Source organism: Arachis duranensis, chromosome 4 (genome assembly GCF_000817695.3).
Source record: "Arachis duranensis cultivar V14167 chromosome 4, aradu.V14167.gnm2.J7QH, whole genome shotgun sequence".
In the NCBI taxonomy this organism is placed as follows: domain Eukaryota; kingdom Viridiplantae; phylum Streptophyta; class Magnoliopsida; order Fabales; family Fabaceae; genus Arachis; species Arachis duranensis.
Genome location: NC_029775.3, coordinates 115,820,838 through 115,826,780, shown reverse-complemented (window position 1 = coordinate 115,826,780; position 5,943 = coordinate 115,820,838). Strand labels below are relative to the sequence as shown.

Below are 5,943 nucleotides of genomic sequence, written 5' to 3'. Positions count from 1 at the left end.
ATTCCCGGGAATTTATATAGTGCCCGGTCACACACTTACGTCGTAGGGTCATCAGAGTATCGAGTTTTCAACCTGGTACACGTGGTGGCAAGCCACGGCACTTAATCCAGGGAATCTCGTATCTCAGATTATTCAAATTCATAAGCCATATAAATAATTCAATTATAATTCATCAACTTCAACATCATTCTCAATCGCATTTCATTCATCATCATACATCAATCATATTCAATCCTTATCCTTCATTATCACACCTCCCATTCCGTCCATCAATAGTTCCAATTCAAAACATAACTCATTCTTTTCTAAATGAATCAAACTTAAAACATACTCATTTTCTTAATAACTCTAAATCAAACCATATAACCTTTGAATCTAAATATTTTTAAATAATCATATAAACAAAATCTCTAATTTTTTATAAAATTTCGGCAGCATCTCCTCTAAAACTCGGACTTTGCCACCCTTTTCGGGTCCAAACCTGCATTCTCTTCAATTCAACACACCTTTTCTCATCATCATAACAATTACCACAATAAATCTACCTCAGATCAACAATTATACTTATACAATATTCAAATTCAACAACCAAAATTCAACTAAAAATCATAGTTCACTAATCTTAGGCTTCTAACACAAAATACCTCAAATCAATAATTCACCAAATTATTAGTTAATCAACAAGTACCTAACCAACTATGTTCATCAACAATAACATCCAACCATGATTCTCTCCAAATTAACATAACGACATTCACCATCCAAAATTAATAACTAATTATCCAATAAACTTCAACCAAATATATTCATCGACAAATTACTAAACATTAAACATACACCTGCATTCCTACTTATCCTATGGTCGTCTAGCCTAAGTTTTCACAGAACATTATATATTAAATGCAAGAAACCTAAACCATACCTTAGCCGATTCCCAAGTGTTATTCCAAGAAAATTTTCCTAAAAGAACACAGCCCTCAAAACCTCAACTAATCCGCTTCCTCCAAGTTCCAATATTCACAATTTCAAGCTCCAATTATTTATTCACAACCTAATACACATTCATAACATATATATATCCAATTTAATACTCAAAGCTCAAATTCAAAGAAAATAAAATAGAATTATCGTATCCTCACCTTACCCAAGCTTCACATAAGCAAGAGTGAACGTTTCTCTCAAGCTAATTGGATCCTAAAACATCAGAAATCAAAGAAATTCAATATTCCCACTTAAAATTCGAAAATTGGGGGAAGATGAAGCTGAGAGTGATTAAACAAGTTACCAGTAAAATTGTTCCGGTAGAAATGTAGAGCTCGACGCAGTGGACGCGTGGCCGCAAACGGTGCGGCGATCGGAGCTCGGACGGAGAAGTTACGGCGTACGGAAGTTTGCCGTAAAGGTTCGGCGCTACTTCTCTTCCCTGGGTGCTTCACGCTGCTATCGGGTGAAATGTGGGAGAGAAGAGCTGTTGGGCTCATTTAATGTGATGGCCCGGTTGGACCGATGGCCCGGTTTGGACCCGGTTCAACCGGTTCGGTCCGTTCGGTCCAATCTTGGACCATTTTTTTCGAAATTAGTGTCAAAATTCTCGATTTGATGAGCTCTACCCTAATTTAATATAATATTCACATTTCTAATCCTCCTTATTAAAAATTAATTTATTGACTAATTATCTACTAATTTAACCGGGGTTTACAGCCGCAAAAAGTATATAACTCTTAGCGGCTATTTTATTGGCAATTTATATGGCCACCAAAAGTAATTATAAAATTGCAATGTTATTCACTTTTAGTGGCCATTACTATTGCCGCCAAAATTCATTTTACCGGCAATTTATATGGCCACTAAATATAATTCTAAAGTTGTAATATTATTCACTTTTAGTTGCCATTACTATTGCCGCTAAAATCTTAAGACTTTTTTTAGTTATATTATACTCATTTTCTTAGAAATAACGAACTATTTTTTTTCTAAAATCAAGTATATACTTTTGCCAACAATAGTTATTATTATGCAAAATATGAATATATTGAAATTAATTACTACAAAATGAGATGTTTCATTAAACTCAAAATATTGATACACAAATTTTTTTTTAAAAAGTAATAAACTATGTTACAAATCTAAACATCAAAAAATACTAGAAGCCTATAACTATGTTACATCAATATAGCAATACAAGTGTTAGCAATGATCTAAAATTATACTTTTAAAAATAGCCTACTAACTTTGTTTTTAGTAGTTGATCTAAGAATTTAAAAATAAACGAGGAAAGAAAATCATGAACCATGGACCTTGTGATTCTGTAATGACACTGTATTTTTGGAGAAGTCGTAGCCTGCTCATCACCTGTGGCTTGTATGGTGAGTATCTCCCTACTCAGGCCTTCAACTGCATCTTTAATCTTTGAAAAGCAAGCAGAAACGGTCTCATCTGGGTGCACCAAAAACCCTTCATTCTCATGTATCCAGTTGAACTGCATTGCTTGTCATTTCCCGTGAGCCTCCTCTAATCGAAAATGAACGAGCGGAAGCAAGAAAATAAATATACATGGTCTTCACTAAATTTTCGAAAAGCAACCCCTGCTCATTCCATAGTCCATTCACATATTAATTTCTGTTGGACCATAAAAATCGGCGCATGATGATATGCAAGAATGGATTAATTAGCATCAATCACATAAACCCTAGAAATTGAGAATTTTTCAAATAATAATAAACCACAATTGAACAAAAGAAGGATGAAAAGGTTACTGAGGTGCGAACTGAAACTAGAGACCATAATGTATGGCAGAGGCGGTGATAAAAACCACCGCATGAGGCTACAAGCTATCGACAGATACTGTGACATGAAATTGAGGATGAGGTGATAGCGAAAAATGTTATTTGAACCGTTCAGTGTAGAACTTGGTGTGAGGAAGAGGCGGCGATGGCGAAGTGAAGAGGTTGCGACAGCAACGTGAGGTGGGGGCAGTGATAGAGTAAAGAGGGGGTGAAATGTGAGAAATGAGAGAGATGAGAAAATAGCCTCTGCTGAAAAACTGATATTCTTCATAATTAAAAAAGATTGAAAGAAGAAGAATTATAGTCAAAGTTAATAAGTATTTAGTGGCTATTGATGTAATTGCTGTTACAAATAAAGTATTAAAGGCAATTATTTATTTGCCGTAACAAAGGTCATTTAAAAAGAAAAATTATGACTATATTAATATGGCCGCTAAAAATTTGTCGGTAAAGACCAAATTTTTTGTAGTGTATACTAATTTTCAATCATTTCATTATAAATCATTATAGGTACAATGACATGTTGAAATTTAGGGATACTTGTCCTATTTCATGGTTCATTATAGGTTTAATTTATATTTAAATTAGTTAGGGGTTTAAGTGTCTTCTAAATTTTTTTTAGAGGTTTTATTGTCCTATTTTTCTGTAGAATATGTTTTGTCCTTTAAAATGGTTCCTTGACATGTCATTATTAGCTAACGTAACACGTAGGCAAAATATGTTAGTTCTAAATGAAAACATTAACGAATGGGGTAGAATGTCTGACGGAATTAATTAATCATTAAGGATCGCAATGTCATTTTCCAATCGATGAGAGGTGGAATGAGAGTTAGCAAAATAATTAGAAACCGGAGTGAAATTTTACTCTAATTCTAATTATATTAATTGTCAATAATTCTAATTATCAATCACTCTAATATAATTGTCAATCATACATAATTAACATTTATATCATATTTAATTTAGTTATTTAGGTTTATAACTTTGTTATGCACGTGTATATTAATAACACATATATTGATTGAACATTTTCATAATTAGTTTCGCACGATTAAAGGATATATAATGTGTTTATCGCTTATAAGTCTAAGTTCTAGAGCCAAAACATTTTGTTTAATTTTTTATTATTTTTCTTTGACTACTTCATAGAATAAAATGTATCCTTCATTTTTTTTATCGAAATTAATCATTTTAAGATACAAATTATAATTTTGTATTATCTTTTGTTGATGTCGTCTTTCTTTTATTCTTTTGATAATTTGATGATTATTCTTAATAAAATTTATTTTTTCATCTAACTTTACAGTGTGATTGTCCTTTGTTGTAATTTTTTACAATGCATCACGTCCATCAAATATCACGTTAAGTTGTATTTAGTGATACGAATTCCAATTACGCGATGTAAGAGTTTAACAAAAAAATAATAAACTTTATTTTACTAAAGTATGGTTGAATTTATTCATATATTAAAACCATCAGTCTAATAAAATGTGGGTAAGATTATTTTTTAAAAAGACCTTATTTTTTATTGAGACAAAATATTTTATTGTTATTTTACTTTCTTTTCTTTCTTAACAATTTCATATAATGATAATGTATTTTACTTTTTTTATTGAAATTAATTCTTTTTAAGGTATAAATCATAATTTTGTCATTATTTTATGAATCTAACCTTATTTTTTTTAATTATATAATGTATTCTTATTCTACTTTTTTATCCTTACACAGCATAATTGTTTTTTATACAATCATTTATAATGCATTATATTCATAATATTTTATTCTAAATTAGTTTTTTTTATCTCGATGCTAATTATATTTGAATTTAATAAATTTTAACTATTCAATTTGGATATTTTAATCTTTTTATTTTTAATTTTATTTTTTTTATTTGAGTTTTTTCTCTTATTTAAATATATCCAGGTAATTGAGTTAAAAATACTACTAATACGATAATATGTTATATTATTTTAATATACTTTCAAGCTATCCATGCATAAAAAATGAATCATTTAAAATAATAATAGTATTTATTTTTCAATAATATTAAATGTGTATAAGAAAAAGAATGCTTTAAATATATGTTTTGCATAATATTTTATATATATCAATATATTATATAATATTAATAGTAAATATTATGGAAGAAACATAAATATTAATACATAATTATAAGAAAAATAATATTTGTATATTATTAAAGTTAGAATGTTGTATTAATATTTTAAAACAATAAATAATAGAAATGTACGTAATTATATTATTAGGAGAAGGATAATTAGTCTAATTTATTATAAATTATACTAAACATAAATTATTCAAATTATACGTAAAATTGTACATAATTATTTATTTTTATATTTGATAATCAAGTTATTATATCATTATCATTAATTAATATTTTTTTCTAATTTTAAAAGCATTATAATTAAATGCACAGATTCTGATTGTGAAATAAATATGTTAGTCTATTAAATAGAATTTTTATTAAATTTTGAAAATAAAATACAGGTGTTTACTATGGTGCGATGATAAATTCATACGTATCAATATATTTAAAATATGGACAAGTAATAACAAGTTACGTGGAATTTATTTTCTACATCAGCATTTAATTTTTTCTTTTTTAAATATATATTATATCATCATTTTTACTAATATACACCTTTAATTAAATAAAAATAAAAATATATTTTTTATTTAATTTTATAAAAAGTCTTAAACATCCTTACTTTATTTGATTAGATAAAAATACTCTTTTAAATCAATCAAATTTTAGAATTTAATTAATCCTAATTTTATAGTTTCAATTAATTTAAACAACAAAACAAAAACATATTAAAAAAACAAAAATCAATCGTTATTCGTCTTCTCCAATTCCTTTAATTATTCATCCTCCTCTGAAGCAAAGAAAACATATCAAAAAAATAAAAAATCATTCTATTCTTCATCTTCTCCTAATATCGCAACATGACATAACATGAATCATCTCTCAAGTAAACTAACACTAGTAATTTGGACCTCAGAAGGTCATTAATCCAGCCGCAAATATCGAACCGGAACAAAATAAGGCCAGCATTGGCAAAGGAATCACTCTTCCATAGGTTGATTCGGCTGTGATTGCTGTTGGGAAACCATGACTTTGATCTTTGGTATA

The 5,943-nt window shown here is 28.4% G+C and overlaps 1 long non-coding RNA gene and 1 pseudogene across 1 annotated transcript in view; both read right to left on the bottom strand.

The window, feature by feature from the left end:
• LOC107486731 (uncharacterized) overlaps positions 1-1,635 on the bottom strand; it is a 9,350-nt gene extending 7,715 nt beyond the window's left edge. The window contains exons 1-3 of the long non-coding RNA XR_008008292.1: positions 1,286-1,635; positions 1,140-1,194; positions 73-1,051 (exon numbers count right to left, since the gene is read on the bottom strand). This is a non-coding gene — a long non-coding RNA (uncharacterized LOC107486731). The remainder of the gene's footprint in view (positions 1-72; positions 1,052-1,139; positions 1,195-1,285) is intronic.
• A 4,064-nt stretch (positions 1,636-5,699) lies between these two features.
• The window catches only part of LOC107486730 (probable ribosome biogenesis protein RLP24), a 1,902-nt pseudogene continuing 1,658 nt past the window's right edge, over positions 5,700-5,943 (bottom strand).